We start from the raw sequence: 23,866 nt of genomic DNA, 5'->3' as shown, positions 1-23,866 counted from the left end.
CGGGAGTTACAATTCAGGATGACATTGGGTGGAGACACAACCAAACAGTTTCACAGGTTTTCTCTGTGTGTCTCTAGTTTCATTGCTATTTATTTCTGCCTCTTTTTGGGCTAGTTGCCTTATGTTCCCTAGATTGTATAATAAAACCATTCCTTTTCTATTATGTTATTACACTTTATGTTTTTAAGACTTGAGAAACTTCATGACATTTATCTTTTATACTTATCACATGAAGGTGAATGTTCCAAGATATTTATTACAGGAACAAATCTCTCATGGGAAGATGAATGGCATTACTATCTTGGTCTTGCGTTGAAACAGAAATTAGAAGACTTTCAAGAAGTTTACTTAGAGGAAGCTTCAGTGTGCCCTATTTCCATATCAGTGTGTGTAATTCTTATTACTAAAGCCATTTCAAGTTATTAAGAGGAAGTTTGCATTAATGCAAACAGGAAAACAATAATTTAGGAAAAATATGATGAGAAAAACTCTAGATTTTAGTCAGAGTCAAAGGATATTTTATTCCAATATGATTTTTATGAGCATTATTATGAAGGCGGATCCAAAATCTCTACAGCTTCTAAGATAATAAAATTAATATAGCAGGACATGAGAAAAAAATATGTGAAACAATTTGATTGAAAAGGCATTTTTCTTAAAGTGTCAATAAAATATAAACAAATAATTATTAAAGTACATGACATTCAATTAGATCATTTAGATTTTTTTTTTGTAAGCAGAATTATGTGAGGAACTAGAAATGTTTTAATTATGTCTTCTTCATGGTTTATGGAAAGCTATGTTAACCTGGACCTGTTTTAATTTGTAATTCCTTTATTTTGCCTCTCATTACTCCTGAAACATGCAGCATATTCAGGTTTCAATGACTGAGGTCAGTACCTGAGAGTCAGGTTTGATGGTACTGATAATTTTGGGAGGTTCAAATTTTGGGTAAATTCCCATGGAATTGATTTTACCTTTAATAAATTGTTAGTTTATGACATATTTTGTTTTATAGTTAAGTTCTTAAGCTTACTTTATTGCAGTTATGAAGAAGATCAAAGTTTATCAAACACACTCTGTCTTTATCAGTAAAGGTTCACAGTCCTGTATATAATGTTATGGTATCTGTCATAAAATCATATCTACCAAAAGAAAAAAAAAAGGCTTAAGCATACACATTAGAATGGAAATCTTTGAGGCATTATTTGAAATTAGGGACTATTAACCACAATTTTTCAGGCAAGATTGTCCCCTAGAGGGATAGATTAAATACAAAGATCATATTGGTAGTAAATTATCTTTCTCTAGATCTCCTACTTGCTGAAATTGAGGCACATCTAGTCCCATTTAAATATCATCTGAATATTTTTAGAAATTCCTAAAGCATATCTCCTGTGGTCATTCCTTCACTGGGATTCCCTGTTTCTTCTGTTTTTGTTGATTGTTTCTTTTTGTCTTAGTTTACCTATTCAGAGGGAACTGATTCTAAGGTCACCCCTGTGGCCTCCCTGGTAGAGAGATTCTCCCCTTCCTTGAAAATCTGAAAACAATGTTTATAATCCAACCCTTTCAAAACAAATTTCTGGTGTAATATCTTAGTTCTAGATAGGCAAATTATATTGTTTGCAGAATAACCTGGTCATAGCCACAAGACAACAAAATGAATATTACAGCATTAAAGCCTTCATTCATTCATTCAAATTACGAATTGGTTCTACAACAATCGCTTCTGAGAAATTTTATAGATGATGGTTTTAAATACATGCTGATAGAGCAAACTGCCAGGCTGATCAATGAAGATGCTTTTATCCTTGCAAAGAACTTTCAACATTCTGAACAATTATCCATGATTGAATCAATGCAGGAAAACTTACCTTCTTACACTACAATATTGAAAGTTAGTTCATGGTTACATACTTTTAAAAACTATCTTGGGAAGAGTAGAAAACACATTTGAAGGAAGACAAGGGAACAGGCATTTCCCTAAAATGATCTAGGTTTTAATTTCCTAAGCAGGTTGTTACAAATTGCTTTTCTCTTGGCTTTTGATTCTTATTTTCTTGGATTTCTCCTATATTACCAATATTTTTGTCTTCCTCCTCATCTGTAGGGATTTCTTTTCCCAGTACATTTCAGCCAGAAGGCAGGAGAGCAGCTGTCTCCACTGGAGAAACCAATTATTTGCCAAATGGATGGGCTTCTGCCTGAATTTCCTGGCGGCTTCTCCCAGCATCTCGAGGTACCATGTAGTCAGTGCAGTAACCAAAGCCTTCAGCTCTGATGTACAGTCATGGATTTACTCTGCAGCTGATGAAGGTTAGAAAGACCAAAAATTATATAAACTACATCAACACAAAAATCTGGATCTAGCCTTGCAATTGGAAATTCAGATCTTATTTCAATGGAGTATAACATCTTTTTAATCAATTGCTACTTAAACTTGATTTTTTTGGCTGTTGATTTGATACTTCAAAGGCAGAACTGTGAAAGAAAAGTTGGAATAATGCTCACAAATACAACTAAATAATTCAGATTTAAACATACAATATTGAGTGAATTATCTCAACACAGAAAATAAAAATGTTCCTTAATGGATTGCTCTATAAACTTAATATAATTATGGATAGTCGTTCCTTATCTTTAACACAAAGTATACATTTAATAAATGTTCGGTGAATAAATAAGTTGGTGGGTAATTAACTAAATTTGTCTTGCCGGTAGATGATCTATATAGACTCTGGACTATTTTTTGGTTTTTATATCTTATGTTCCACTAATTAATGTATCAAATTATATAAATCATATTTAATAGAAAACATCTTTTTTTTTACTAAAGTCCTATTTATAGGCATGTATTTAATACCTCAATAATTATTATAAGTTTATGTCACACTAAACAACAGCAACAAGTACCTCTGGTTGAAAAACACAACATAAAATATTCTGTTATTAAATAATGTCCTTCCCTTCTGGCACAGATTTTTAATATAAATTTAGGTTTAGAACAAACCTTCTGTAAAATTGACACTATTGTTTTAAAAAATGTATTTTTAAAATATTTCCAGAGGTTGAGAGCAGCCATCATCGTGGATTGGGTTTTTTTTTTTTTAAAATAAAAATTGCCACATTATATAAGCAGAAATAAAGGAAATACATATTTCATATTTTTAATATTTCTAAGAAAAGCAAGTACTTATTTTTTATTATATTTATGTAAGAATCAGAGGCAAATGACCTGGGCAGATATATACACAACAAAGTGTGCATTTTTAGGGAACTAACATGAAAAATTTGATTAGATGAGAAAAAAATGCACATAGTCTCAGATGTAACATAATTGCATAGAAAGGAAAATTTTTCGGTATTGTTATAAAATATACAGAGAGTTGCACTGAAATTGACACTTGGAAGAATCGGAAAACCATGACAATAGTTATGTAAGGGGATGGTAATTTGGCTATATAATTAAATTGGAATGTGTTCAGTGAGCAGATGTGTGCAAATAAAGAAGAATCTGAGCTTCAGGCTTGCACTTCTTGATCTTTCTTTTGTTTGCTTTTTTATGAGGACACCCATGGCTTTTTGTTGTTGCTGCGTTGTTGTTGTTGTTTTTCTCCAAACTAAATTAGCTTCCAGCCTAATACACTTCTTAGGGTTTACTCAAAAGCCTTCCAGCCTGCAGAATTCCATGTTGTCAACAGATGGCGTAAGATGTGATTCACCGTGCTCAATGACTTCAAACAATTTGCTACTGCTGTCCCAAAGTTGGTTTGCAGTTATTTCCATGCTACACTTGAGTGGAAACAAACTTCATGCGGTTTCAAATGTCATTGAAATATGTGAAATTATTTGGGAATAAAACAGAAACAAAGGGGTTTTTTTTAATTTTGTTTTCCTTTAAAATAATGATTTAAAGAGAGGAAACATGAGTACATATTTCTTCCACCAGCCACAATGGACTATCAGTCTTTTCACTATTTATATCCTACGATGCAGGGCTCAAGTGACCAACAAAGTGTGGATAGTATTTTGTAAACAGACAATTCTCAGCAAATTTGTGGTGTCTATTATTTTGCTTGTATAAACCAATATAGTTTGGTGTAGTGCCAAAATAACATATGGAATTTGATTGCAATATACATTTGGACATAACCATAAATGATAAAAACTTTAAAATACAGTAACAGAGAAGAAAGATAATAAATGTGAAGAATTTAGAGCTACGAGTTCCTTTAGACACCTGTAAGTCTAAACTGCCGTTAATTGACGAGTACACTGGAAATAAGAAGCACAACTTATTCCCTATTATACACTACTATATTGCAATATACTATTTGCGTAATAATGTTGAACATTTATGAATAACTTACCAAATTCATATTCACTGTCCTCCCTAATGACAACATTATTAGCTTGACTTTTTAATACAGAAACACCGCATGAGGCTTTAGAAACATTAAGCCTAGAAAGAGAAATGTAAAATTCAATAAGCAAATCAAATAGTTATTTTCCTGCGCACGGGATATGAAAACCTTGGCCTATCTCTTCCTTTTTTATCTAGGCTTATTTTCATTCTTCTCATAACAACTCACTTTCAACTTCTGTTATATTGGCCTTTGAAGCAAATGTATTCCATAAATAATCAAAAAATAAGAACTAGCTATTTATATATCAAATAGTATATACTTTTCTGTTTTTCAGGAAATAAACCACTATTTTGTAAGAAGATATGAATATGTTAGAAAAGAACAATTGATCAGGAAGTTGTCAGATTAATTTAAAGGATGTACCGCTGCATATTCTAAAATCAATCTTGCACATTACACATTGAAAATAAACGGTAAGGCTGGGTGCGGTGGCCCACGCCTGTAATCCCAGCACTTTTCAGACCGAAGCGGGAGGATCAGGAGGTCAAGAAATCGAGACCATCCGTCCAACATGGTGAAATCCCGTCTCTACTAAAAATACAATAATCAGCTGGGTGTGGTGGCGTGCACTTGTAACCCCAGCTACTCTGGAGGCTGAGGCAGGAGAATAGCTTGAACCCGGGGGGTAGAGGTTGCAGTGAGCCGAGATCGAGCCACTGCACTCTACACTCCAGCCTGGGGACAGAGTGAGACTCCGTCTCAAAAAATAATAATAATAAAAATAAAAAAGATAATAAAAGAAACTCTAAGATGTAAAATATAACTTCCTAAAATTAAACCGGTTATTTATACTGTTATGAATGAATTGTGGAAAAAGAAAGAGATCGCATAATGAATACCAGGAAGGGATAAATGGACACTGAAATTGCTGTAGACAGTAATGAATAGACGCATTCTATGATATTAGGAATGCACCATTTAAGCCCAAATGTGTGACAAATCTCTCTCTTCTAAGCATGGAATGAAAAAAGAGTCCAGCAATTTCTAGTTTGTTGGTTAGGAGTTGGGAACATTTGTGTGATTAGGAGCATTTATTTTAAAAATGAAAAAAATATGTGAACTCCTGCAATAGCTTTTTGTTAAACAGTCAGCAATAAAAGTTAATAATGGAATAAATTTAAAGTGTAAGGATCTTGAAATGACTTGCATCCTGATTATTAGTGGTTTCTCTGCAGGATTTAGGTATGAGTTTTAAGAAGCAAAGCTACTCCTACTCTCAAAATATAGAAGCAAAACCAACTTGAAAGCTCATGAAGAAACAGCTCTCGAATTCTCCTGAGCTCTCATTCTCATATTCATGTAGGAAAACCTACAAAGCAAAATCATCTTTGTTCAAGTGTCTTATACAGGCAGTAAATTAACTAGACAAAACTTATACTAACAATAAATAGATGCAAAAATTATGTATATAATAACCCAGTTATGAATATTTTCATTATTTCTTAAATTTGTAGATTTAGAAATAAAAATATTTACAATAAAATACGATTAAAAGTTCTTTCATAAGGCCAAGCACTGCTTAAAATCTACTAGGTAATCCACAGATCTTTATTGAGTTAATTTTCTAATGAAGTGCTATAAGACTATATGAGATGCTATGAACACGTCAAAGGATAGGACAAATACCCACCTCTTTCTCTAATCTATTAGGTTGCAATTACATATTATGAAAATTGTGAAGTAATTATTCACATTGAGGATTGGGATTATACACTATATTTTATTCAAAATGAAACTGAATTCATATACATAGAGAACAATGGGATAGCTAAGACTTTAGTGTTTTATCTTGATTTAAAGTTGAAATACTTTAAATTAGTGTTGTTTGATTTAGTTTTAATGTTTTTCTATTTGTTCCAGGTTCTCCTGAAGTAGCATAGTCAATATTTTTCCTGTGTTTTTAAAAAAATTATTATTATTATTTTAATTTTTATTTTAAGGACACATAATTGCAATAAGAAGAAACTGATGTTTCTACTACTGGGGAGTGAAGTGACCAAGTATAAATTCTGCATTTGCTTTGTTGCTTCCATGAATTGTTCATAAAAATATTATAATAAAAGCTAATGAAATTTCATATCATTGCAAAAATTTCATGTACATTACTCATAATTAAGAAGGGGAAATACTTTTTTATGTCATACTTTAATGTTTTTATTTAATAAAGATTACTGGAGGCTGGGAATGGTGGCTCATACCTATAATCACTTTAGTAGGTTGAGGTGGGCAGATCACCTGAGGTTTGGAGTTCAAAATCAGCCTGACCAACATGGCAAAACCCTGTTTCTACTAAAAATACAAAAATTAGCCAGGCATGGTGGCAGTGCCTGTAATCCAAGCTACTCAGGAGGCTGAGGCAGGAGAATTGCTTGAACATTGGAGGCGGAGGTTGCAGTGAGCTGAGATTGCACCACTTCACTCCAGCCTGGGTGACAGAGTGAGACTCCGTCTCAAAAAAAAAAAAAATTACTGGAATAAAGGCCGAAAAGATATTTAATAATTTAATAAGGCATATTGCTTCTAATTACCTTGCTGAAAGCAAAATCTTTCCTAATTTTTATGTCATACATCTTCTTGTTCTCCATTTAAATATAAAAGCATGTTGTGTACAATAATTATGTTTGGCTGTCCAAAATCAATTTCTTCTTTCTTCTGGTACCAGAACAGATATATCCTATATTTTTCTCCATAAGAACCAATTTCAGATGGTCTCAATGGACTGCCCCTTCCCACAGTTACTTTATCGAGACATTGTCATCAGACCATCCGTTATTAAACCAACCTGACTGGTTCAGTAAAGGGCTCATCATTCAAGTCAAGTAATTCAAGAATTACTTGAAATTTTTGTACATGAATTATAAGGTAAGACTGTTAGCAAGACTTTATTTCGAGATGGTTTCATTCAAGTAGTAAATTATGTGACTGAGTCTTCAGGATAACATCATGTCACATATGGATAGAGGTCACCTGAGTGTAAAGCTAACTAGAGGTTATGAAAGGCAAGAAATGGAGAAAAGAAAAAGCTCTACCATTGAATGAACAGCATATTTCACCTTTGCCCAAACTACACCTTGGATTAGTCAAATAAATAATTTCTGCTTCGTATATATGATTGCTGTTATCATTTTAACTTTGTTTAAGCTAATTTTGATTGGAATCCCGATAAAGTCAAAAGAAGATACATTATTAAAATAATGTGAAATTACAAAATAATAATAATAAAATAAGATAAACAACATGTGGCTAAATTCTCACATCCAGAGATATACAGATTCAAGTGCTAGAACTCAGACTGTGAAGAGATAGAATCATCATCCTATAAAATACCTTATTATCAGAATCCATAAAAACTTGCCAGTTGGAAAACCTAGTAGGGTCTAAAATGCAAGAGAACTGGGAGATGGGAACTCTTTAGGAACTTAGATGATTGCCAGACTTTCTCTCAGCTAAAATTGTAGTAATGGGTGATTTGGGGCAAGTTATTAATTATTATAAACCTCTTGATTTGTTTATAAAACGACAGTAATAGCACCTTAGGACTGTTTTCAAGATTGGATGAGCTAATAAATGCAAAAACAAAAATGTTGGCACAATTCCTGGAAACATTTAAATAAAAATAAAACTACTATTTTTTCCCTAAGGAGTCAATGTTCTAGTCCAGTGAAGCAGAGAGCACAGAACGATTTCAGTTCCAACAGAGACATTGGAGAACTCTGCATAAACAAGACAGGAGCCTCATAAGGACACAGCAGGGTTGAGGAGAGGCAGTCTAACTGGAACCCAGATCACAGCATTCAAGAGTAATCAGACAGAAACCTGGGGGCAATGAGGCAAAATCTGGATACGCCTGCTGGTGAACAATGGTGTTTAATATATCATCTGCTTGGTTGAGGAAGACCCAGGGCCATCTATTGGGCTAGAGGAGTAAAGGCTGTGAGTGCAGAAGTGAATTCTTAGCTATAGGGATTAGGAGAGACTAGAAACATTGATCAAAATGATTCTATAGGGATTAGAAGAGACTAGATTCATTGATCAAAAATATGCCTCACCCCACATGCACAGACCAAAAGCTTACGCTCTTTTTAAGGAAGTGGAACTATTGATTAGTGTATTGTATGAAAGAGAGACCACCAATTATCCCTTCCCATATTCTCATGCCTCCACTTTCAGGTTAACATTTATCTCCCAGAAATAATGTGCCTCAAGATAAACAACAGTTCACATCTCTGGCTAGTCATTGACTCCTATGCCTGGAAACAAAAGGAGAAAATGAGGTTGAGGCTCATGGTATCTTCTAGAAAGGATGACAATTACAGCAAGGAAACTCTCCTTACCAATCACCTGGACTCAGACCATTTAGAATCCCTGCTCCTAATTCTCCTTTCCATGACAGTGGGGCTTTACTTAGACTAATTCATCTACTTTCACAGCTGTCATACCAGAAACTAAAAATTCTATTACATTGGCTTTCTCTTGTTTAGATTTGCTTGAAGTGTTTTTTAATCATTATTTATTTAACCAAATTATATTGATTATGAAATTATAATTTGAGCCAAATTAGGAGTGAAAAAAGTTGTTTTTTGTTTTTTGGGTTTTGCTTGTTTGTTTTGCTTTTTTTTTTTAATTGACCAGTGCAAGGCTGACTCTAATTAATATACTAAAATAGTATATGTTAAACCCAAATTCAAAATTATTTATATTTTTTCCTTTAATAAATATGATAAATAAATTCACAATTATATGAAATCCCTAAACACAAGCTATATTTTGCCCACTGTCCAAGGTTGAGGTCTTCATTGAGGGAGTAACATGGAAGGATGCTTTTCAATGCTTTACAATACAACATGTTACAAACATAAGTTGTCCCTCAGGGAACACAAACTAACCAGGGTTGAAATCTTCACAATAAGCACAAGAATAAGACTCTCCCAGGACTTATTCTTTACATTTTATATTTGAATGAAAATGGTTCTTAGGTGGAGGAAGTTCCAATTGTTTTACTAGAAAATGCTTTTAAATACAAAGATTTAAGCCGCAATTCCAAATCTCACGTAAATAACACTTACTTTTATTGTCTATATAGATGATCTCTATATCCAGGAAGAAATGTTCTTATAATATATAACCTCAATATTAAAATTACCTGTAATAAGAAGAAAACATTATTGATTTCTAAAATAGATATGAAACATAGGAACATATTGAAATAATCTCAAAATGGAAACATCAAAGAGAATTGAAAAGCTATCACAATTTTCCCTGAATCCAGGATGACCTGCGTTTATTTCACCATCAGTGACCAAGGTGAAATGGCCAGATGTCTCAGCTTGAGGGGCCAGTCCTTGCCTTTTAATAGGCTGGCTCTGGGTCCGCTGCGTTTTGTCAGCCTGCAGTACATTTGGATGTTATTTCTCATCAGTTCCCTCTGTTAGTGTTTCTGCCTGCTTCCCAGATCCTGACCCTCTGTCCCTGTAAGCTGCACATTTATATAGGTTCATCAAATGTCCATCAACTCAAGAGCAGCCCAGTCTGGCACCTGAAGGATATATTCAAATGATGAGCCCTGAAGGTTGAAAACCTTTTGTTTAATGCCAGAGCTCTTATTAAGCCAACCACCTGATTCCAAAACATATCTTCCCGGGGCACAGAAAGCTGGTTATAAGGAATCCTCATGAGGTTTTTTTGTATGACACTAAGTTTTCTAGTTTTGTTTTTGCCTTGGATGATCGATCCTACTTTATGTGCCTACAATTGTTTATCTTCCAATTACAGATTTTGCTTTGTTACCAAATGGAAATATTTGTATGGACAAAGAACAGAGATGGACAGAAATGAGAGAGGAGAGGATGTGGTTTTGCAGTCTCTTACATGTAAAAGAGTTTTCAAAAAGAAGTGTTTTCTTGAATATAAAATAAGGGTGATATTTCAGGTTTAACAAAAAGTGTTCAGGTTTGGAATAATTTTATTCTGACATTGTATCTTATTGGAGAATGTCCATAAAGAGGAAAAAAATCAGTAACCACTACCTGCCATATATTTAAAATTTTGCTTGATACTCTGGATGATATAACATGTATGTCAAATAGACACTGTGATATCTTGCAGTCTTTGCTAAAAAAAATAAAAGTGCCAAAATTTTGGAACATAAAAATAATACTACCATTAATATCTAATTTTACATAACACAAATTATGAATACTGCATTTGTTTAGAGGAAAGAGACCAGAGAAAACTCAAGAAGCCCAAAAACTTCATGATAGTACTTAAATGGGTAATGAGATATTGATAAAATTTGAAGAGGTAAAAGAGAGAGGGAAGAGTATCCAAAATGCTATTGGCCTTGAGAGACCCTAAATGGAAAACACAATTGAACACAAATATCTGACCTCTGAATTTTGAGATAATAAATAGATGCTGTTTCCAGCTGCTTGGTTTGTGATCATGTGTTACAGAGCAGTAGATAATGAATACACAAATCACAGCGTCATCCTGAGCATAATAGACATGTGCTATATCACCTAGAAATCATAATTTCTTCATTTTTATTAACACACACAGTATCATTTCTGGAAACTTTTTTAGAAGAATCTTTAGTGTCACACTTGAAAATCAGCAAGATGCTCTTTGTTTTCCTAATCTCAGAGTTGGCTTGTGACACACATACAAGTCCCATCTCATTTTCTATCTGGAATTTGTCTCTAAGCAAAGGGATAAAAACATTTGGAACTGACTCCTCTCAAAGTTGGCCTTCTTACAATCTGTCACATTAGTTATAAATTCCCTTTGACTGTCAACTTCTTTATATAATTTCCATGATTTTTTTTCTATTAAATCATGCTGTGTTCTGTTGCTTGCACCAGATAAGCCATACTATTATAGTGAGCTTCTTGTGTGAAATGAATACTTTAAAATTTAATCCTACTCATTTGTAGCACATAAAACATGGTACCATTGCAGTCATCACTCTCAGTCTCTATAATATATGATTTTGAGGTCATTAAAGAAGGTCAGCAGGGCTGGAAATAAAACTACAATTTAGGTTGTGAAAAATATTGAAAAATTAAAAAATATTGAAAAATATGAAAATTGTATCTCGATTTTATATTTTGGGCAGCTGATAGTAGCCACAGTGACTGGCACAGAACTCACTGTCTTCTAAATCAGTTAAAGTTTGTGCCTTCCTTGCAGTCTTTGCCACAATCTCCAGCTACCACCTAACTCATGGCAAGTGCCGTCATTTCAGAGGAAGGAACTGAGGTTGAGTAAATTGGAGCTCTCTTCTTTTGATCTAGGCAAATATTAGCATGGTTTAAGATAAAATTTTAATTCAACTATACAAAATATTGGAGAAGGTCCTTTTCTTCCTTGGATCCTTCTTAGTCATGGAATTTTTTTTCCAGCCAAATTTCTGTCATTCTCAATTCATATTAATACATTTCAGTTCTATTATATGAAATAAAGTAGATTATGAGTTTCTAACCTTTCATGCATGTTTGCCAGATGGGAGTGTTTGGGGTCATATCTCTTTAATCATTGAGGATTTTCAAAAACACTAGAAGTGTTCCTGTCTCTCAAAGAACAAGCCTAGAGGCCCTAATTAAGTTATTAGTACAAATTTACATTAGAAACCTGTGTAGATTTTCTTGTCTAGGGACTCTACAAACCCAATGCCTATATAATTTCTTTTCTTTATAGTCCTTAAAAGAAGAGGTAATATTACTCTTCTAACTTCTGGGAGCATTGTCTCTCATGCTTACTGGTTACAAATTATATTTTCACTTGAGTCATAAGCTAATTTAATTTTATAATCTCCAAATTTACTATATCAGCAGGTTTCTGCACACTGTCTCCTGAACATAATAAGTAGCCATTGTTATATTTAAATGTAAGTGAGAAACTCTTTGATATCTTATTCCTCTAAAATCTTTCATGAAACCACAGGAATTCCACTTTTCCAATATTTAAGAAGAATGGAGTCATGAAGAAGATGTGAATTTTTGCTGAGTTTAGCTGTTTTGTTTTTGCAGGTCATTCAGTCAGAGCTGAACAGGTAATCTAAGGGATTTTTATAGTCAAACGCCTTTCTTAAATGAAAATTAAAATGGTAGACATTTTTAAAAGGATGTATCCTTTTTTTGTACCCAAGGATAATATATTTCTCACATTCTGGCATGATGGGAAGTCTGTTGAATTTATAATCAGAAAATCCTGTGTTTAAATTCCTGCTTGCTCATTAAACTCTGTTGTCTTGTATTAAGTTCTTCAATTTTCTGAATCTGAGTTTCCAATGCACAAATATGACTACTAATAATTTATGCATTTTTTAAAATAAAAAATACTGAGTTGAATTTGCTACAAACTTTGTAGACAGAACTCATTCCCTCAGCTGTTGCCTCAATGGGGGAATGTCTCAGGTCCCCATCTCTCTGGGGTTATCCATGCTGTTGAAGAGAAAAGCACTTGCCTCATAATGCTGAAAGTATGACAGTATGGTGTAATAATTTCAAAAAAAATGTTAATTGAGCTACTCTAGGAGGAGCCACTATTAAAGTGTTAACAATTGAATCTAGAACCTCAAAGTTCAAGTGTCCAATTGGTTTCTTAGAAGCTGAATGTTCTAAGCTTAGTTATTAAACTTTCTGGAATTCATCTTCTTTAAAGAAGACAAACGGAATGCAAATCCCTTTGAAATCAAAAGCCTAATTTAAGACATTAATTTCAGGTGTTGACATTATTATGTTATTGTTATTATCATTACTACCTTGTAGTCAATCTATCACATACAACTTATTGTAGGTTTTCTTAATCTTGGTCATTAGCAAAGTGTTGTCCAATATTCTTGTCTTTCAAAGATTCACTGCTATTTCCATTAGAGAACAGTGGGTGGAATGTAGTTGCCCAAAGAGGGGTTATAACACCTAGCTCCCTTTCATCTGGGTGGGTCTGTGTACATAGATCCTACTCATGGAATGTGAGCGGAAGTGAATAATTGGTTTCAGCCAAGAAAGTTAAGGACTTTCTTAATGAATAATATAGTCAGTTAAAAATATATACTCTCTGCATTGAACAAAAACTGCCCTAGATAACAATAATTTATCTGGGACCTTTTCATGTGGCAAGGTCAGAAGAAAACTGACCCATATGTTAAGCCACAGAGGAACTTCTCCCAAAAGAGGGCCATGAAATCTTCACTAATGAAGGATGAATAAGAGTTATACAGGGAAGACACAAATAGGGCTCAAAATAGTGTCAACTGATGACAGAAAATATCTGAAAAAAAAAATACCACCTCTAAGACATAAAGGAGATGGCTGAGACTGATTAAGAAAAAGCCAATATGCTTGGAACAGAAAGTGAGACAATGTACTTTTAACATATAACTGAATTGCTTAATTATTGTTATTTTGTAACTTTTAGTTTTAAAAGGTAAATGCAAATGCATTACTATAACTATTCATTTATTTTGTCAGCAAAAAATTAAATGAATAAAGACAAGAAATTCGGTAGAAATAAATATGTTTGTACAAATATACATATATACACACACATATATGTGTGTGCTAATCTTGAAATTTAGTATGAAAGAGTCTGAACTGAAAGATACCACTGTACCAAAGAGCTTGTAGTAAATAAATGTAAAATTTTTTGTGATAGAGTATCACAGAGGCAATAATTGTCACAGTTCATAATTTTCTCTAAGTAATTATAAAAATGAATTCATCTTTTAATTATAAACAAAAACATAGAAAAAATAATCGGACATTTTTCATAGAAATCTTTGAAATAATTTTGAAACAATTGTGAGTTCTAATTTTCAAGTTAACAGTCATTTTATTTCAAGTTACCATTTCAAGTCACTGTTTTAAAATGCCACAGAAATGGACACATTCCCATTTCCCAGTTTAGTCACATAGAGAAATATTTAAACAAAACCTGCTCATTGGTCTGCTGAACCAATGTTGAGATTGTTGTAAACACATTTTATATACAATGAGTGAAGTATCTATTCTTTCTAATGGTAGAATAAACCTAATGGGAATTGCTTTTTTAGTTGGGAGTAACCAAGTCTCTCCACTCACTTTTGAATATGCTAAAGTGCTTTGTCCTGTTTATTCACACGTGATTATTTGTTCTCTTGTGCAGCCAAAGAAGTTCACATTCAATATAGATTTTATTATTCAAAGTAATTGTTAAAAGTAGAGTTTCATTCTTATAGAAATAAAGCAATCAAAGCTTAGGGGATCCAAAGTCATACAACTCTTTAAGCGTCAAGGCAGGGATAACAACTACAACAAGAATAATAACAGTTTGGGTTAAACTGTTAATGCTAGACACTGTGAGAGTACTTCAGTGGGTTGGCTCGTTTCATCTTTATAACAACCCTATGACCTGTTTCCTGTCATCCCATTTAGCAAAAATAATCTGACGCATACAGACACATAGTAACCTGTCCAAGGTCAAACTTCATTTTGACCATCTGGTCTGGTGCTAGAGGCAGTGAATGACTTCTCCTACACTTTCACTAATGAAACAGAGGCTTCTCCTTTTGTAAAACAATGAACACGGGTAGAAGAGAGCTGAGTTTCATTGGAAAGGAAATCAAATTCTTCAGTATCATTATCCTCTGCAACAAAAATATTAGAAGCATAGGCACCAAAGTGCTGGCCTGTTTTTAAATCCCAAAAGGCTGATCTTGTTTTTAATACACTGACCTAATTGCATGTGGTGATCCAAGGTCAGCAGAAAACTCCAGAGCGTCCAAAGCATCAAGTAAGTTTATGTTGGGCAGAGAGAAAGCAGAATGATCTCGAGGTAGCATTCCTTGATCTTAGCTTTAATCGCTCACCCGGAGCCATCACACTCTATTAGATTAAGCTGACAATCTCCAGTAAAGGGTGGAAAAGGAATGGGATGATGAAGAGAGAAGAAAAAGACTAGGCTAGTATAAAAAAAAATTCCTCAACTTTTCAGAAGTCGACCAGCATTATAGCTAACATTCCACAATAGCAGCATCAGAAATCTCACTCACAGTATTCTGTATTATTTCTAGGGCTTTAAAAAAGTGAAAATAACAGGTAATTTTAATTGTGTCAGTGAGGCCAATCTGTATTAGATATCAAAAATAAGACACATTTCTGTTGAAGTCTGGAACGAAAAAAGGATATTCACTATTCTTACCAGTTTTTTGTAACTGTTTATGAAAACATTTTATTCTAATATAAAGAGACATAATAAATGTAGTAGATGAAGAAACTAACACAAATAATTTGTGATGATGTTTATGTAACAAACTATGTTAACAAATATGAAAGTTCATTACAATGCCAGGTTCACCATGATTATACACACACACACACACACACACACACACACACACAGCTTTTTTATGTACCAGCTGTAAACCAATAAAAAAAAATTTTAAGAAGTGTATACCTGTATGTCTTTGCATATCTGTGTGTTATATATCAATTTATTCTTAGCTTATGACTTCTATATACAAATCTCTACTTGATATGTGTTCTAGTATATCTCATTGTCCAAAATCAAAGCTGAATTGTTAAATATTTTCATTGGTCTCATTAATTTGGGTGAAAATTTTTTCACTGATTCATCTGTAAGTCTAGCTTTCAAAAACTGTCAATGCCTTTAGCACTTCCTTAATACTTCAAGCAAATTCATATGAGGACTTGATGATACTTTCTCCTGCATTTCTGTCTTTCTATTTACTTGCAAGACACATCGTAAATATCTCTCTTGGTCCGCTCTAATCTTCTACCTAATCTCCCTGCCTACCTTTCTTTTGTATCATTATCATATAGCCACTGGAGTGATCTTCTCAAATTATAGATCATAAAATGTACTTTGCAGCCTACAACTTTGTAATGGTTTCTCCTGGACTTAATAAGATATAAATATCTCCTCATGGCCCATGATGGCTTCCATAATCTTGTCCATAATGTTTGATGACATCTTGTATGATATTCTCATCCCCCACATGCTGCTTTCTCCATTGGAGACACATTAATTTTATTTCAGTTTTAAAAATATAACCAAAATTTTCTCCAATATAATTGTTACAGATTCAATGTCTTCTGTCTGAAATGTTTTTCTCCCTACCCTTCTGTTAAGCCTTTTCCAACTCTCATTTTTCCATTAGGTTGAGACTCAATGTCACTTCCTTGGAGTAACATTAAAATATCCAATGTAAATTATATACTCCATGTGATTACAACAGGTTCTTTCTAGTCATCACTGTGCATGTGTATTAAAGTTCTACACATGTACCCCAGAACTGAAAGTCTAATTTTAAAAATGCAAATGCTTCTAAATATGCTATGATAGTTCATTACTTCTCGAATAAATATTAGATACGGCAGTTTATTTCAATCACAGGAAACTCTAGAGGAATTAAATGTAAAATAAAATGATAAAAGTATTATAATTAACTATTGTCAAAAATACCATAAGCAAATCTAGTAGTACATGCTTAACTATTGGGAAATACTTATAATAAAACAGTATACTGAAACACTAAATTTTAAAATAATGTGTTAATAATCTTATTATATAAAGAGCCTTTACAAATAACTTAGAAACAGATTACCATGTCAAACTAAAAATGGGAAAACAGAAAAACATAACCTCGTATAACAAAGAGTAGGAATTGTAATGGCCATTACAGTTCGTAAAATATTGTATATTCCTTTGCAAATTAAATAGCAATGTGAATTTATTGAATGCCTAACATTTTCATTAAAGTAAAATACTAACTGTCAATGTTTGCAAAGATTCAGGGAAAATAATACTTTCATAGATTTCTAGCATATGATGTAACTAAACAATACTAGAAAGTAGTAAGATAACATCTCAAGGTGTAAACAGATATTAATATTGCTATGGAGGGATTCTGCTTAAAAAGTTCTACCTTTCAAAATAGACACATGTGAGTAAACTACACATGTGAATTACTGTTATCCTTAAAATGCAGTTTTTATAACCTTAATACCCCCTGCCCACCCAGTGTTACTTTTTAAATTTTTTCTCACCTTTAAAAAAAATTTATAGATTCCAAATCTACTCTGATAAAATGTAATCATTTGAAATCTTACAGAATAATTTTGTGGGCACATTTCTATTGTAATTTTCTATTATAAAAGCATTTTCATCACATAAATGGAAGCCACTAAAAATATTTTTGTCATGTCTTAAAACCTGTGCTAAGAAACTAATCTTCATTATCAGAATAACAGAAAGACTTGAATAATATAAACTAGAAAGGGATATTATCAAATTTAATTTTTTTTAATGGGCAAGAGTATGGAAGCTGTTTTAAAGAAGGCAAGAGGGGACTTGTGGGAGACTGAAAAATAGCCATAGCTTTGCCGTAACCCAAACCAGATATGAAGATAGCTTGAACTAGAGTAATGAGCATGACAAAGAGAATAGAGAGAAATACTTTATTTGACTGATTCAGCAGGTATGAATCAACAATTTTTAAGTGATTGATCGAATTTGAGGTTGAGAGTTAGTCAGCAGTTGCTGACATGACTCTTACATATATGGCTGAGGGGTGAAAATTCCCTTTACCTAGATAAAAAAATTTTTTGCAAAAGAAAGAAATGGAGAAATATCAGTTGTAAAGTTGAATGGGAAGTGGGATAAGACACTGAATTATGCTTGAAACTGTTGGTTTTTAAGTGCCTCTGAGGAACATCAAGAAGTGAGTTCTGGACAACAAATATAGGTTTGAAGGTCATTGGGATAAAAATCATGTTTGATCTATATACAGCATACACAAAATCACTAAGGCGATAGCATGAAATAAAAAGAAAAATAATCTAAGATGGTGCTTGAAACTATAACACTTAAAGATTGTTTAGAACTCTAAAAATGTTTCTGTATGTGTACCTAAAACATTTTCATCTTGTGAATGGATATTACCATAGTAACTATACTAAAATCAATAATTTTAAGCTCAACATCATATTTTTTATGACCACTAATATATATCGTGCTTGAGTTCTCAGTATACATCCATTAAAAGCCTGATTAACCACAAAGCACAATTTGAACAGATAGTATTATGTAGAAACAAAAGTGATAGGTGTTTGTGAACACAATCCAGAAGCATGAAAGGGGAGTTTTAGGGTATCTATGTTGGAAGGGGTTGTAAAAGCAAGGTTTGCATCATACCTAAAGTCTAAGCAACAAAATGGATAAACAGAAAGCATAGAATTTATACAATATATAAAAGTGGACAGCAGAAACCTATGAAAAAATGTACAAAGCAAACATGAATATATGTATTTTTTCACGAACAAAAAGAAACATTGAGACTACATTCAATTCTAACATAAATTGCTGTGGAGGCATATAAAGAATGTTAACCTGATTTCAATGTTTTAATTAAAACGTGTGATCTCCAATTTACAACCCATGATACTTGGAAATAATGCACTCTTGCTTTCAGTATCTAATTAGATTTTGTGAGAAAATTGTTAATATTAGAGAAAATGTTGTCATATTCCCTCTAAGTCTACCATAGAGTTGTCTGCATGTAACACAAAGTGACGTATTAAAGTGAAACAAAATATCACATTGGATAACCTTGGGAATTTAAAAAAATTAAATTAGCAGCAGGTGCTCAGAATGGAATATCACAGTTCCACCAACCACATAGAAGTACAAAAATAAATACTGGGGCAGGAAGGAATTCTTCCCTAGATAGACTTCTAAGGAAGATCTTTCAAGGAGAAGAATTGCTACTACCCAGTTTGTAGCATTTCAGGAAATCTGATTCTAGAGAGCTACAGGCTTTATGCAGACCTGGATTCCTGGGAAATCCACTTATGACTCATTTTGAACACTAACTAAACTATTTATAAGCTACGTGACATTAGGTAAGTTTTTTTTCCCTCACAAATGTGTGTTTCCATTTTCCCTTCTAAAAAACTTATTTCATAAGATCATCATGAGGATGTAATGAGACAGAATATGTAAATTCTTATGTACTGAGGACTAAATCTTATGACTGTATTTGTAAATAAAGTTTTACTGGAACACAATCATGCCAATTCATTAATGTCTCCTGTGTGCAAGAGTTGGTTGGTTATGACAGAACAGAATGTCCTACACACAAAATGTATAAACAACAAGAACAATGCCGGACACACATATTTTGTCATATTTTGAAAAATATAATTTATGTTTTTGTCTCAGTAAGTACTCACAATATACTTATGCAATAAATTACTCACATTAGAGCACTGAAGCACATGTATTTTAAAAGACATCTGATCTAAATTACATACTCTTTAAAATATATATGTCTGAGGATTCTGTTAGTCTCTAAAATTAGATTTATTACAGGAGTATACCACTTTATACTTGAGTATTATATGGAAAATTTTGCCTCTGTTATTATACTATTAAAATAATACCACAGCACTTGGCTAACCATGGTGAATATAATTCTCCTAGAAATGCACTTGGCTGTATTACTTGGGGTAAGAGAAGCACATTTCCACATAAAAATGGAATCCAAATATATTCATGCTCATTTGCTTTGTCATGTTATCGCTTGTTTTGTGATGTGGATTGGAAGGAAATAGAGGAACAATATATATTAAAGTGACCAAATAGTCCCATTAATAGTTCTTTGACAAATGTAGAAATTGCCTATTCTACTCTTCAAGCATGAAACATATATGTTTTTTACCTGAGATCCTTCCTCAGGAAAGGACCTTGAGGCCTCTCAAAAGAGTATTAAAGAACTGTAACTCACTGGATCACCACATCCTGACGATGAGATGCCAGACACCTCATTCATCACGACTGCTTCACTGCCCATCCTAGTTCCTGTTTTCTTACACATCGTTACACTTCTCCTCTGCTATATAAACCCCTAATTTTGTTCAGGGAGATGGATTTGAAACTGGTCTCCCATCTCCTCAGCTGCAGCACCTTCTTCCTTGGCAATACTCATTGTCTTAATGATTGGCTTTCTGTGCGGTGAGTGGCAGGATCTAGACTGTACCCCTGGTGTTTTGTTAACACATGTAAACATGAATTATGGAACAAAGTCACATTTGTCTACATTTCATATATGACAAGAGCAACTACAAATGTCTCTTGGGTATAATAAAGCATTAGCAATGAATGTCGTTCTGCAGTGAGAATTCCAAAAGAAGTTCTAGAGGGAGCACTGAGATGTGGTTTAAAGCAGGAGACAGCAAACATTTTCTGTAAATTGCTAAACAGTAAATATTTACATTCTGGGCCATATGGTTGTAACTAGTCAGCTGTGGCATAGACAACACACAAATGAATGGAAATGGCTGTGCTCCAATATAACATTCTTTACATAAACTGGGAGCAGGCTGGATTTGGCCCTCAGGACACAGCATACTAACCAGTGGTGGTTTAGAACGTGAAGACTGGCTTGGTGAGACCAAAGCTGAAGCCACAGGAAAGTCAATGAAGAAGGGAGTTGCAGGGTCAGATCCCATTCTGGGATTAAGTTAGAAACTGAGTTGTATATTAGCCACACCACAAGCTAACTAAGAGAGGAATAGTCTAAATAATGTATAAACCTGCCAAATGAGATGGCAATTTCAATGATATACACGAGTAATGAAATCAAGTATAAGACTCTGTTATATAATTATATATCATATACAGTTATGAGCTATTACAGTTGAATTTTATATTCAGTTAATTAAGGCTAATTCCTAATGAGAAAACTGAAGAAATTATTGCTCCAACACCTCTGATGGTGACTATTTATGTTCTCTGTAAATTATACTAGCAGACATATTATTTTATAAAATAGCACTTTCTAGCAATTCATAACTCTATTGGTGATTCATCAATTGAGCTAAAACTTCTCTCCATTTGATTACTATCTAATCAATATGTAACTGATTCTACATAACAGTCCTTCAGTTGTTTAAAGGTCATTGTCATGCATAGTTTCTCTGACTTAATATCCTTGGACAAACTAGCAACCTTCTCTTTGTTTGTGATAAATAGAATGGAATGGAGTAAATACATACCTATGATTTCAAGGCATCTACAACATTTGTTTGCATAACACTGCCCTGCCAGAGTATAAACCGTGGGCAGGAATATTTGTCTATTTTGTATAATAATGAATATAAAACCATGAATGATATAAATTAATAAATTCTCTCTATATATTACTAATTTTCATTTCTTCTGCAAAGCATTTTGGCCTGTTTTTCAGCCAAATAAGATACTTTGTATGAAAAAGGGAATGCACAGACAAGCATGATGTTTGGCAGACAAAGCAGTCTGCATTTAGAGATGTGTGTGAGAGTATAGAAAACAAAGATGAAAGGTGACCGACAGAGATGTCAGATGGATATATATTTTCATTTCTAAAAAATAGCTGCTAGCGTGATGACTTGTTACTCAGGACACAATTTTAATAATTGACTACACTATAGGAAACAGTATGGAGATGCCTAAACAACTAAAAGTAGAAGTACCATTTGACCCAGCATTCCCACTGCTGGGTATCTACCCAAAAGAAAAAGAAGTCATTATATGAAAAAGACACTTGCACACTCATGTTTATAACAGCAAAATTGGCAATTGCAAAAATGTATAACAAACTTAAATGTACATCAACTAACTAATGAATAAAGAAAATGTTATATATATACATCGTAGAACACTACTCATCCATAAAAAGGAATCAAATAATGGCATTTGCAGCAACCTGGGTAGAGTTGGAGAGCATTATTCTAAGTGAAGTAACTCAGGAATGGGATACCAAATACTGCATGTTCTCACTAATAAGTGGGTGCTAAGCTACGCGGACACAAAGGCATGAGAAAATACATTGGATTTTGGGGACTCAAGGGGTAAGGTGGTAGTGGGGTGAGTTAAAAAGACTATACATTGGTACCATGTGCACTGCTCAGGTGATGGGTGCATCAGAATCTCAGAAATCCCCACTAAAGAACTTATCAATGTAACCAAAAACGATGTGTTTCCCAAAAACTATTGAAATAAAAAAGAATTAACTAATAGTAAATGTAATAACAGTAAGGGAATAGAACTCTCAACTAATTAGCATGCCCCAAAAGAACCCATATGTACATGTTAGGACATCACTGATAAAGATGAATATTGGCTAAAACTATTTGATTTCAGAAAGAAATGTTTTTGATTGTGAGTTATCTTAAGCATGGTTCATATTAGCTGTAAACGACACAAACATTTTAAAAATAGTTAAAAATAATTATATTCACACAAGTTTTCACCTCAGCTTTGTTTACCTCTCTGGGTTGTCCAGTGTATTTCCTCATATGGTGGTGGCAACAGACACCCTTCCCACAGTCCCAACCCTCACTGGCATTTCATTTACTTTTCAAATCTTGATGCTATTTGAGTTCCCCCTTAAGGCCTTATTGAATTCACTTGATCAGAATTAATTGTTCCTTCCTCAGCACTGTCATGGCAAAACTCATATTTTGCAAATGAGTTTTCTTATGGTTTACTTAGTTATGTATGTGCTTATGTGTCCCACAAGAGCTTAAGTTGTCAGTAGCAGTGACTATTTCTAAAGCATCCTTCAATAATCACTAGGCCTGCTTCAGAACCATGGACAGAGTAGGTGTCCAAACCATGTTAACAAAGTGGAATTGCATCTCAGAAATATAGTTTTAGCATCGCAGCATTCTGTTTGATTAGGTGGCACTTTGGCCGTGAAAAATGTTGTATAAGATGTGTTTTTCAAAATTGAGGCTAATTAAAATTAATTTTCTTCTGAGAGTCATTGTAGAATTTTACAAGAGCCTGTGTGATAATTAGACACCCAGGGGTGTCACCAAACCTGTAGTGGGAGTCACTGTTCTATCAAACATGACCCACTGAAGTAGCTCCCGTGTGGCTATTAATATCACTGACTGCAAAATATGTCAAGGTTTATTAAGTGAAAATCTCATAAAGGTTCACAAACAAAGTACTGCCTATGCAATATGGATATCATGTGGTTCAGCTCCCTTAAGAAGAAGAGAATTAATAAACAAACTAAAGCACTCCTGTTTATTCTCTGGAGTGTCCTCCAAGGATGTTAATAAGAAGTACAGAACACTTAATTCTGGCATTTAAAAGAAATATAACATGAAGAGTTTTTGAGGAATAGAGCCAATGAGTCTTTTATATTTGTAATGAAGTACAAACGACAGATCTGTGTTCACATAAATTACACAGACATCAATATTTTAATTTTAGCTCTAATACAATACAATATTTTTCTATTATTCTTAATTTTCAATGTAGTCTGAGGGTTACACTCAGGCCAATTGGGGCATAAAAAAGGGAATACTACAAGGGCAAAAGCCCTCTGCCTGAATCAAGGAGCCCTTGGCGTTAGGCACTTGCGTCAAGAGGTCTTGAATTATCTG

Source organism: Cebus imitator, unplaced genomic scaffold, assembly GCF_001604975.1.
Source record: "Cebus imitator isolate Cc_AM_T3 unplaced genomic scaffold, Cebus_imitator-1.0 Scaffold55, whole genome shotgun sequence".
Taxonomy (NCBI): Eukaryota; Metazoa; Chordata; class Mammalia; order Primates; family Cebidae; genus Cebus; species Cebus imitator.
The sequence above is the reverse complement of the archived record's forward strand: the minus strand, read 5'-3'. Positions refer to the sequence as shown.